Here is a 13182-nt window from a genome sequence, read left to right on the forward strand (position 1 = left end):
AGGGGTAGTAAGCGCTATACAAATGCAATTACAATACAATACAGGATGTTGAGCCGAGAGTCGAACCTGGTTCCCCAGCTCCAAAGTCAGCAGCTCAGGCCGTAACGCTACAGCCTCTCCATGCTCCGTGTTCCAGCTAGCTACACTTTGACGCGCTGGTAACAGCAATGGGCGTTTGTTCAAGAATATAAACTGCATTCTAAGTATAGGGAAAATATCAATTTTAACTTGATTATACATGCACAGCTTAGAGTTAAAAAAACAAAACGCTATGATGCAGTCTGGCCAAGTCATATTGCTTTTTTTCTTTTTTCTTTTAAGCTATGTAGCACTGCAGCTTGTACTGCTGTGCATCATTTAAAAACAACAAAAATGACACAGCCGGTAGATGAATCATAGGTTAAAAACTATTGGCTTTGCCAATGCTTGTTCCATTCAACACTCCAGCCGAAGGCATATGTTTCTTTGCTCTCGTCCCTTGTTTTTCCTACCTCTAACCGCGCTTCCTTCATATGCCTGCTCCCAGCTCCGCTCCTCCCCCCTGCCCATCTTGCGCTTCATGTTGAACATAAATGTATCTCTTTATTATTCGCATCTTTTTTACACTGGCCCCAAAGGTGCAAAGTGCCATCGGGCCACTCGCTTCCTTTTTGTGCATCATGCATACTTATTTATTTTATTTTTTTAGTATTTTTATTTGCACTTTTAAATATTCAACATACGTTTTATGAATCAGACAACCTCATGTTTAGAAACAAGTTACCTAGTGATGCTGGTAATACATTACAGGGAAATGCACCTACAGACTCGATAACAGAACCAGGGAGCAAGCCCAGTTGTATCTCTTGCAGTCCATGTACACAGTGGATTACACTCCAACAACATGCATACTTATTTTTATATTTCTTTTTTGCTTTTTAATTTTCCTGTTATAAGATGGCCAGTAACTGTGTTAGAATGGTAAATTACTCATGGCTGCCTGAGTCAAAACTTACATGGGCGCATTGTTGGCTATATTGTAGTGGGTTTTATGTAATACCAGACCCTTTTCAAAACTACCAATGTGTGTGCGCCGGCATCTTATCCCTAGTCATGCATACAATCTGCTAAAATACCAGACCCTTTTCAAAACTACCAATGTGTGTGCGCAGGTATCTTGCCCCTAGTCATGCATACAATCGGCTAAAATCTTTGCCAAAGCCAGTAGCTCAGCCGAAACCTTATTCCAGTGCTACGTTTTTGCTATTTTTCCCAGCCTTTTGTAAAGCCAATTGGATCATTCTTTAATGTGCTAACAATATTTTCTTAAGACAAAGGCGCTTAAACATTTGTGAATGCCGGTGTTTACATGCTCTGGCCCATTAAAGGTAGACCTGTTGGCTTTAACCAATGCTTGTTTCCCAGCACTCATCCCATCGCGTCGGTAATCTCCTCACGAATTCCAGCTGCGCGTCAGAGTGTCCAGTGGTGTTCTCCCCTCCTATTTGGCTGCGATTAAGATAAACAAGGAAGCACAAACTGTCCTCCACTCAGTTAGAAAATACATTTCCCAAAGTGAATGTTAATTTGCTCACAGCTGCATTTTTCAAAAAGAAAAGGCCATTAATAAACGAGAACATTTCTCCTAATTTAAAGTCGCATATGGAATTGTCTGAAGGGAGCATGCCCTTATCATTGCGGTATTATTTCGAATCATGTAGCCATAATCAGCACGTGCTAAGCATATGGCATGGAAACACTTCCTACATAGGAAAACCAGGACAGCCTTCCAACCACACTCACTACGCTACTTCAGAACCCCACACGGGGCAGGTGGTAATAGCTATCTTACTATTAAAACACAGTACAATTTAGTGAATCATTTCGGAATTCTGTGCTCATATGACGCGTTCGTCACGCGGCCTGCTGATTTACATGGCGCAGGGCTCCTGCGTGGTTTATAATCGCGATCATTGTTGTATTTGTAAGATGGCCGTATTTCTATCAGTGTGGTCCGCTTGTCCTGTATGTACCCATGTTGTTGGATTTGACTGTTTACTCAAGTTGGGGCGGTCCCAGGTTGCACGGGCTTTGTTCTCTGGGTAGAGTAAATGTTGATATCTTGTGGTAAAATATTTGCATTCGACAGGGTCATGTTGATTAAAGATTAAACGCCGCTCTCCGTTTGACCTGTTTGCGTTGTGAACGAATTCGTGAACGATGCACCCTCCGCCTCCCCTCTCGGTGCCTGCCAGTGTCGGGGCATTGGTTGTAGTTTGCACCTCATTCAGGCGGCACTCAGTCGCGATATGCTCCAGTGCCGTGATATATTTGCCCAGCTGGGCTCCATCATGGCTTCCTCTTGGTATGAGCCACGCTGATGAGTGAATCCCTCAGGGTGTGAAGTGCAGCTGCACGGCTGGGCAAATGCCAGAAGGTTCCATGTAAACACAGGTCACGTGTTCGCCAAAAGAAGAAAGCAAAGTCAAATTCGAAAGCTTGGCGCCTCGATAGACACGTGATCAAAGCGCTACCAAAAGTGAAGGTTTAGCCAGATTAGTGCTTAAAGTGTGTGTGTGTTTTCTAAGAGTTGGTAAAGGTGTATTTAGATCAAGGTAAAAACTTGACGTGCTATCTATCCAATTAGTACATTAACAGAAAAAATGGATTACAACTTCTGTATTCGCCAACTTTTGCATTCATAAATGTAAAATAAAATGAGAATGTTTTAAATAAATATTATTTTAGATCTATATAATCACGTATACAGTTGCGCAGAGTGTAATATGCAATTTATTACCATTGCTCAGTGTTGGGAGGAGTCAAATCAAGACGAGAGGAAGTGAAAAGGAATTGACGGGGGTCACCCCTACTTACCAGTTTCAATTAATAAATCAAAAGCAGGAAAACGACCCTACTAGAGTACATATATGCTATCCTCGCTCCAGACGCAAGGGCAACCTACGACTCTTTAATCAAACACCCACCAGGTGTTATTTAAGGACTCCCACCCTCTGTCAGAGGCATGCTTCTTCATGGAGTCCTTGTGCCAGGACCAGTTGTCTCTGCATGGCTCTACCTTGTTAAACAAGAGAGCTCTTTGATTTCAGCGGATGCACCCTAAGGTTAAAAATACCTCAGAAGTCTTTATTGTTTTTGATATAAAGCTCCAAAGATTCATAACAGATCACTACTTTTCTGAGGAATTGTCTCACATGTCAGTGGATCAACGTGTTTCATCCACCTCATCGCCCAAGTCTTGTGGCTTTCAGCAGGACCTTCTTAATTGGATCCCTACTAGTTCTTAGCCTATGTGCCCCGATTTTGTTATTGTGTTGTACAACCATCCTTTGTGGAAATAAACAATCATACCATGCAAGCAGGTCATACGGGCATATACAGATATACAACTACACAATATGTATTCTATGTTGAGGTATCTGTGGATTGAGAGAGACCGGTTGATACACATAATTCCTAACTATTGTTTCTGTTGCTGTGTCAAAACGTGAACGCGGCACACCTTGAGAATTAAATCGTGATAAGTGCTAGTCATACCTCATGATCAACAAAGTGTGAGATTAAAATTAAAAACGTGCCAAAGATTAAAAACAGTCCCTCTTGTCCGTAATTTGGGCAAAGTACATATTTCTTAGTGAGTGATTCATGCAAGCTGTTTTGGTGTTATCATAATGTGCCAACGTGCCATCCTTATTCGCCAGAGGAAACTGCGCCTCTCTTATTGGAATGGTTCTTTTTTGTTTTTTTTAAGCATCATGAGGAAGTGGGAGGAAGAGGGATTCCTATAGTCACACACTGGGGTTTACAAAATATGAGGAAGGAATTAAAACCTGATCCTGGCAAAAAGAAGGGAAACCCAAGAATGTCAGGAAGCGCCACTCATGTCAACTTTGTCAAGGAAGACCACCAGGCATCTATACCTAGAGGGCTAGAGCTGCCGACTCCGGAGCATGGGGCTCACGGTTCGATCCGGCCTCCGCTCCGCACCATGTGACTTTGGGCAATAGCTCACTTAATCTCCACGACTGCCCCCAGCACCTTGAGACCCTTAGGGGTGATTAGTTCGCGCTTTACAAATACCGGATTTATTTATTTATTATTTACCTAAATGTTCTCAGGACCACCTTGCATCTTACTTTGCTTGTTGGATCCTTTCCAATTTAATGGGTCAGTTTAATCTTCCGCGTCACGCAGCTGCTGACATGATGATGTGGTCATGACATATGCATGTGCGCTTCCATAGGAATTTTCGATCGCTTTATAGTTCAGGTAGCTTTTGTGTACGTTTCATGTTTGGTAGTTCTGGGTTCATTTTGATATTGTCTTAGATCCCTTTAAGGTGTGGCTGTTTTTTGCACTTCATTGTAAGTTATTTTCTCTGACAGTGTCACCCCTAGTTCTTGTGTACATACGTATAAAGATACCTTAGTATCAGTATACATGTTCTTTGTGTCTGGAACACTACTAAATATGGAGGTTAACATAAATAAGTAGCTCAACGTAATAATGTGAAACTCTTTTGGGACCTGGCCATAACAGTCTTACTTCTTCCCAAAATACCTATGCTGATTATTAGAAGGGTCAATCATTCTGCATTATGTAGTGTGCAAACTTAATATCATTACTGTTCTTACTGGAAGGTGGGATGGGGAAGCGAATAGGTCACCGAGTTATTTTGACTATATTAAGCTATAGGGATTCCGTCATTTAATTAATTAATCTTTGTGAGTACCTAATTGATCCAGCTAAAGAACCTTTTCAGGTTTAAGGATCTAGCTGTTCAATCACTACCCATCATAGGTCATTTATAGTGTGTTCTTTAGTAATGAAATGGTTGTTCGTTTTGTTTATGCTTCTGTTGCATCCCAAATTACTGCTGATGCAATGTGCGCAGATCCCCGTCTCTTTACTTTATGAATGGTCATATCAATCTATCTGAGATCGCACAGGCATGTGATCGTGTACACTACTTGTTTAGAGTGACCATGTGCTTGTTTAGTTTCCATGGTTTCCTCATCCTCATTTCCAGAGTTTTCATTGGTGCCGTAAGACTATACATGCTACATTTGCCTCAGGGATAATGTTCCGCTATTTGGGCAAATTCCATAGGGTAGTTAGTTGATCAGGCTTGTTGTTGGTCTTTGACGGTCTCTGGTGTGGACTAAGCTGTCGCAAAGGCTAATCCCGCACTTGTTGAGAACAGTGTTTTTTTCCCCATGTATGGGCCCCTGTGTTGAGTATCAATCAATCTGTATTTGTAGGGAGCGCTTGTCACCCCGGGGGGTATCCAGGCACTGCAAGTATGTGTCAGTTCTTAATTATGGACTTTCTTTACATAGTTGGAGGCTACATTATAGATGGTCACACTCACAATGCGGAGTTTGATAGTTTTCTGTGTTGTCTCCAGTACAGATTCTCTATTTTGTGTTCTGTGCCTTTTCCTAGATCTTTCAAAAACTCCTTCTGGGTATCCCCTTGCTCTGCTCTTAATTATTTGTCAGTGAGTCAGATTGCCTCTTAAAGTCCCCACTCTACTGCGGTTTCTTATTTACCTCTAGAATTGCCCACAAGGGAGATTCGCTGAGGGATTTTGGGTGAAAAGTATCATATTTTAGGAGATTGTTTTTTTTCTTGATGAATTTATTGCAGTGTAGGGTGGAGCCATGAAACATGAGGTGAAACCTCAAGTATGTCTGTATGCCTCTAGCCTTCCAAACGACGATAATAGATAGCATAAGACTTTCTGGGCATCTGTATACCATGGCCTTTTTTCATGTTTTAGGTGTATCTGTTTTATTACAAGTGTTGAAAAGCAGAACACAAGGAGCTGAATGTGGGCAGTAAGGAAAATCATATTGTTGAGGCCTTCTGAAAATTAGAGCAGCTGTTTGTGACAGTCTTTGGAACACGCTATGTGTGAGGCCTTAATCCAATAGAGTAGTCGGGGAAAATAAAAGAACCCTCACTTTGAGCCCTAAGGGTTAAAGACGATGATCTCAAATGTTCCTATGTAAGCCAGAGAAATATTGTTAATCCACGGATAATTTGTTTAAAGTGGTGCAAAATAATGCATTTTACAGCATTATTTAAAGGAATTTGGTAAAATAAAGTGTATTTACCTGCCTTGATATCTTTCTTCCATTCTTACCTTCTTTCTTTTTTTACTTTTTCTTACTGTCCTCCTTTTTATCCATCTTTCCTGCTTTCTATTCTTTCTTTACCTTCTCCCATTCTCCTTCTATTACACTTTCCATCTCTTTCTGTCTGTCCTTCCTTCGTCCCATCTGTTTCTTTATGACCTTTATGCTCCTACTTTATTTGCGTTTCTTTTATTCAGCCCTTCTATCAGTTCATTAATTATTTCTTGTTGCGTCCTTTCTTTTTAATATCCTCTTGTCCTTCCTTCTATCTATACGTCTTTTTGTATTCCTTACATTTGTTAATTATTTTTCTTCTTTGCTTCCATGCCTTTCTTTGTCTCCCATTTTCTTTCCATTATTTTATTCTGTTTTCTAGCTCTCCTTATTTCTTTCCCTCTTTCCATTTTTTCGTTTTATTTATTCCTTCTATCTGTTCTTCTTGCTGCCCTCCTTTCCATTATTTAATTTGGTTTCTTGCTTCTTTCTTCATTCCATTTTATTTCTTTCCATCTTTTTCCTTATTACTATTCTTCTTTTGTGCCTTTTTCCATTCTGCTTCCATTTTGCATTCCATCTCTGTCTTCTTATTTGTATTCTTTTCTCCTGTCTTCGTTCGCGGTTTCTCACTTCACTTGCCTCTAATTTATCTTTTCTTTACCATTTAAATAATTTCTCTTTCTGTCTGTCACTGTTATTTGCTTTTTTCACCCTTTGGCCCCCATCCTACAGCACTTGTCATGGCATTTGTTCTTGCAGTACTGCAAGCCACAGATCAAAGTTAAAGGCCATAAAACTTTTTTTTTCCCCAGTAGTACCCCTGCTTAAGCTCATATAGGGGTGCTTCCCTACGCTCTTGCCATTAAAAGTGTTTGTCTGTTTTGCTGTACTGTGGTAATACTAAATTTGACCTTTGCATTGTAGTAATAGATGATGTGAATGAATATTCATGAATAAAGTTGCTGCAATAGCAGGTATATAGCACCATATCTGAAGTCACTGCCATGGTATACATGTACATTTCACTGACAGCCTTGTATGGGACTCTTCCAGGACAGACAGACACCCCTACACACCAAAGTTACAGAGATGTTATAGTTAGGCTCAGGTTTCACTCGTACAAAACCAGAGAAATTCAGCAGTTATAGTTAGCTGCGCCTACTATAACTCTCCACCCCGCAATGCACTGCTTATGACCTCACATATTACATCACTCATGACATCATAAAGTGGATGTGAGTGTTTTTAAAACGATTGAGTGTTAAATATTTATACCAAGGTGTATTGATGAATCAGTGGGTGTATGAGTGCCTGTTTGGATGATTCAGTGGGTGCGTGTCTCAGTTAATATATGGGTGAGTGACCAGGTTGTGTGAATGTCTGTATCAGTCTGCCAGTTGGTGTCTAAGTGGCTGTATTGGTTGGTGTGTGGGTACGTGAGTGGCTGTATGGGGATTGATTGGTTGTCTGAGTACCTGTATGGGTTTTTTGAGTGACTGTGTGAGTGGGTGAGGGGGTGTGTGACTGCTTGCATGGATGAGTGAGTGGGTGTGTCAGTGACTGTGTGGGTTAGTGAGCACGTCTGTGGGGGGCTGTATGGGTGACTGTGTGTATGGCTGTGTCGGTGAGTGAATGGATGTGTCAGTGGTATATGGATGAGTAACTGAATATGTGAAAGGCAGTATAGGTGAGTTTTGGAGTATGAGTGACTGTGAGTGATTTGTGATAGTAGCTGTATGGGTGAGTGTGTGCTTGTGTCAGTGGCTGTATAGGTGAGTGAGTATGTGTTAGTATCTGAATGAATAATTGAGGGTGTGTGTATAACTGTATAGGTGAGATAGTGGCTGTGTGATGAAGTCTATGTGACTGAGTGTATGAGTGGCTGTATGGGTGTATGAGTGGAAATAGTGGTAGTGGCTATATTAGTGAGTGAGTTGGTGTATGAATGACTCTATGGGTGACTGAGTGGATGTGTGTGTAGACCTATGAATTAGTGAGTGGGTGTGTAAGTACTGGTATGGGTGTGTCAATGGTAGTGTGGAAGTTGGAGTAGGTGTATGAAAAGGTTATATTGGGATGTGAGTGGGTGCATCAGACTCTGTGGAGGACATCAGTGAGGTCATTTGAGATGCCACCATTGATGTCACTGACCATGTCATGAGTGATGCAAAATTTGAGGTCATAAGCAGTGCATTGCGGGGGCGTGAGTTATAGTTAGCTCATCTAACTATAACTGCTGAATTACTCTGGTTTTGTATGACGAAACCTGAGCCGAACTATAACTCTCTGTAACCTTTGTTTTTTTTCCCAGTGAATGTCTAAGGTTTTTTAAGTAGTAGTTGCGTTTGCAGAGTGGGGGAGAACGGGGGTTGGGCCTTTGACCAGCTCTCAGGAATCCCGCTGTGTAGGACTGACAGGAGGTACTAGGAGGGCTTCTTGGTCCCCAAGGTCACTCAGGAGTAAAGTGGACTTCATCCACCAACCAGTAGTGCATCACAAGCCGCTTTTGCAGAGTGGTGGAGAAAGGGCTATGTGGCCTCTGAAGACCTCTTAGCAGTCCCGCTGTGTAGGACTTATTGGAGATAACAGATGGGGTAGTTGGCCCCCAAGGACGTCCTTGGGGGCCAACTACCCCTCTTATTACCTCCAGTAAGTCCCATGCAGCAGGATTGTTGAGACCTTATAGCAGGTCTTGCCCTTTTTCTCCACTACTCTAAACGCGCCTCCTGGCGCACTACTAGTTGGGGGATGAAGTCCCCTTGGCTTGATGGTCCTTGGGAGCCAACTAGCCCTCCTGTTTCCTCAAGTAAGACCCTCACAGGTAGATTTCTGAGAGGTCGTCAGAGGCCATGCCTCCTTTCTTCACCACTCTGCAAACACTCCTCCTGGTGCACTACTTGTTGGAGGAAGAAGTCCACTTTAGGCCCTCAGGAGGCGAGGGGACCTCACCCCCCCCACTAGCAGTGCGCTGAGAGGCAACGGACCACCTTAATTATTGTATTTGTGCCCCGTGGCGGGTCTCGGGGCAGGCCTTCGGGCCCACCTGTTTTTTTTTCATTTTTAAATAAAGTATGTGCTTTATTTAAAGGTGGCAGTCCCCGAGACGGGGGGGAGGGTACACAAGGCCCCCTCCCCCATATTATGGAAATTAGCCCCAGGGAGGTGGCGGTTCCCGGAGCAGGGGGATCCATGAGGCCCCACCACATAATTGGAATTAGTCCTGGGGAGATGGTGGTCCCCAGGCTGCTTGGCTCTCCCACATTCATAATTAAAAATGCCCCGGGGAGGTGACGGTCCCCGGGGCTTTGAGCCATAAGAGCTATCTTAAGTATATGCTCCCGGGACCTGACCCACCTAGGGGTTATTCCAAAGCAGGCGCCGGAGCCCGTGCTTGCTTTTTATAATTTTTTATTTTGCTGCAGATTTGTGGGTCTCCTGCAAGTCTGTGTCAAAATAAAAAAAATAAAAAATGCTTTTTATCCTTGGCAGGATCCCCCCCCCCCTCCCCCACTCCATATTTGAGGTGTCTGGGTATTCCTACCCTGTCCACTCATCTTGGGACTCTGGTTCATGCCGAGTCCCAAGATGGCTGCCAAGACTGTTTGAGTGTTGACAGCCAATCATATTTTAGTAGGATCCGCAAGTCGACTGCGACGGCAGGTTCTAAGGCTATAAAATTGCCAGATAACCTGTTTAGAAGTACTCACAATTTTCACAGATGAGGGAGTTGAGACACTGGGGCATAATGTGGTTTGTTGTGGCGAACACATTTGGTCAAGTAGGGAAGCGGGCTTTAGAATACTATGGTTCCGAAGAAAAGGCAAAGACTAGAGCACTGTTCTGATAAAACCATTGGCAAGACAAGACGCTTGCCAATCATAATAACTTTTTTCATGCAGTACTTAATACCTCACGTCTATTTCTAACCTCTCTAAATAACTGATATAGCTCTTGCTAAATTTAAATGTACTGTATTTACTGACCTTGTGAGAAAGGAGGACTGAGTTAATCTCAGTAGGATTCGAAGGCTCACTTTAAAATCCCATGCATCGGATGTCAATTCACCGAGCCATCTTGCTAAATGCGTATATAATACTGACGTGCTTAGGAACCAGTCGCATAAGGGAGTTTCTCCTGGTGAAGGCTAAGTTAAAGTGAAGCCATCAGTCTGAATCTTAGTGCTTCTAGGATATTCGATGGACATTGGTTAACTTGAATGTTTTTGGAGACTTTTATAAATACTGAATATGCATTAATTGGTTTACGTTCCTCTCACAATTGCTGATGATTACAGAGACGTCTTGGGATGTAGACCTTTAAAGGGCGAGCTGACAGTTCAGGCATACAACCAAATCTCTGTAGGATTGAAAGCTCCAGGAAGGAAATTCCAGAGTTAGGCTAAACAAAACCAGAGTGGATTATTAAAAGGTTGGGTTGTGTGGCAAATTAGGTATGCTGACTTCATCTACACCCCAGGGTAAGAATGCACATGTATTGTTTTTACTTCAGTTGGGAACGCATATAAATCATAACGTTGAAGAAAAACGAACCATTGTTTTCGAGCTTCGATCAAACTTGCTGTAGAAGATGCCTGAGCTTGTTTGTGTAGAGATGCAATGAGTGAATGCACGGGGCAATATGGTTAACTATTGGCGAATGCCTTGAGATGGGTGTTCAGTCAGGCTTTTGTAGCTTCGGTACGCTGAATTAACAACAGACAGAGTGAGAAAGTAGACATTTACCAACAGAAGTAAAAAAAATTAAATCACCCATTCTGAACTTTGTTGTGCAAAAGCTAGGGAATCAGGCCATCCATGCATGAGATGGAAATGCCCTAATAAAAACGTTTCTGTTTGGTTTATCACCTACACCGATATATTGTATAAAAAAAGATAATAAATGAAATGTTTAGCACCGGCCTTTTGGCCTTGGCCATGACCAGTTCACCTGTGGTCACTGGCTTTGGGCAGCAGCTTAATGATTCTGGTTTATGACCTTGGACATGGGCCTTTGCAACAGTTTGGTCTGTAATATTATATGACTGCCTAGTCTGAAACGCTTTGAGTAAGAGGCATGTGGGATATTCCCTAAACTTCACAGCATGGCCAAAAGCGACCGTCTTTGAGAAGCCACCATTGTTCAGTGGCCTTTGACATAAATGGGATTCCAAGACATGTTATGTCTATGAATTGGACTAACTAGAGTTGTTCCACCGTTGGCCTTTAATATTTGTTAGCTCACATAACCAACAGTTACAATAAGTTAAAATTGCCCCTCCCACACTCACCTCCTTGTCGTCTGTAAGGGAGTGAGCTCCCTTGGGCGTCTTCTTGCTGGTTGATGCAGCCTCTTTCAGAATATTTCTGCTCCAGCTAGGAAGGACGTCTGGCCTTCTGGGTAATGGGGATCAGTTCCGCCAATCGCTGCATCTCATGAACAGCCCAAGGCCAAAATAAAGACCCTCCTAGGGGACTGTGGAAGGCAGCAACACCATTTAAAACATTTTTGACTGTCCTCCTATTTTATGGTATATCTTTCACTGGATAATTTTGTATTGTATTATAGTATTTGTAAAGCACTTTGGCTCCTTTGTGGCGTTCTGAAGCACGTGTCCACGAAGGTAGCAAGCTACACCATGCAAGTGTGTGGCTGAGCGAGTATTCACTTTGCTTTGAGCATATATAAGTGTTTCCATATCTTGCGTGATAACTACAGAGGTGCGATTGAGGAATTGTGAGAGATAAATGTGAATTTTATAATGTGTTATGTTTACAGCTCTAATTAGCTCTGCAGGTCCCTTTATTGTGTTGACAGTTTATCTTTTGTATTCTGAAATCGATTTCCTATGCTTGTTGTGGCAGGAGGAAAACCACTTTGTGATCATATTGATCTGCAAGAGGTAACGGTGTTGGGGAGCGCGGGGGAGGTCAGAAATCAGCCCGGATAGACTGCATTATTCCTCCTACTATCATTGCCATTATATGATGTCAATTAAAGTTTTCAATGCATGGGATGTGTTTTTGTTGTTATGGTATGTGAACGGTCGCAGTATGTGATATTTGAGATCTACAGGGTGAACTGTTAAGAGTCCTGAATTGACCAACAATTTGTGGTAGATATCTTTGGTATCAGCAGGCCTGTTTGGTTAGTATTGAGTGGTTATTTGCTCATGCTTGTGTAGCCTTAATCTGTGCCATCCAGTTGCCAGCAAGGTTTTGCAAATCATTTCACACATTAAATGCCTTTCCTGTTGACGACGAGGAAGCTGTATTGAATTGTTGTATGTTGTGATAAGGCTTGTATCAAGTTGTGAGGGAGTGGACTGCCATTCACACTAGATTAACTGTCCTCCATCTTATGATTATTGGTAGAAAGTAGGGTAGACATAGTTTAAATTGTCCTTTAAGTGTTGGGGGTTGGCTGTAGGTAGAGTCACATATGTTATTAGGCCAGCTGTGGATGTTAAGGTCCAGGGTGTCAATGGCGTTCTTATTATATTCAATCTGTATTTCAAGGGCATAGTGAGGTTATGTTGGGTTTGGTTCCCCCAGTTTGGGTTGAGTGTCTGTCCTCTTGCTATGGTGTGCTTCAGTTGGGGTTCTGTGAAAACCAATCTGTTACTAGAGTGTGAGTTTAGTTTTTAGAAGTAATCGTAATTTTCCAGAGAGCAGGTTGCACAATCAGGGACTCTGGAAGGGTAGACTCTATACGTGATGCTCAGTGCGCTATATAAATTGCATGGACCTTGTTATATACTGTTCATCTACACACTGGTGCATTTAGGCCCATGCTTTACAAAGGCAACCATGTCTGAAGAACCAGTAACAGCTTATATCAAATCATCCAGACCGCATACTGACGATACGGGACGTGACATGTAACCCATACCTAAGGACAGAGTTTGGTGGGAAAATTGCTTGTCTAATGTGGACCATATGCTGTTGAAAACTGAAAAGAAGTCCTAACTTGTGATTTCTGGGAGGAGCAGGCGATGTGGAGCCTGTTTCTACTTTCCCAGTGTCTCTCCTCTTTCGAGAGCTTGCTT

The 13182-nt window shown here is 42.4% G+C and overlaps 1 protein-coding gene across 6 annotated transcripts in view; it reads left to right on the plus strand.

Moving 5' to 3' along the window:
- FARP1 (FERM, ARH/RhoGEF and pleckstrin domain protein 1) overlaps positions 1-13182 on the plus strand; it is a 581296-nt gene that overhangs the window by 74806 nt on the left and 493308 nt on the right. The window lies entirely within an intron of this gene.

The sequence above is a fragment of the Triturus cristatus genome, chromosome 8 (assembly GCF_964204655.1).
Source record: "Triturus cristatus chromosome 8, aTriCri1.1, whole genome shotgun sequence".
In the NCBI taxonomy this organism is placed as follows: domain Eukaryota; kingdom Metazoa; phylum Chordata; class Amphibia; order Caudata; family Salamandridae; genus Triturus; species Triturus cristatus.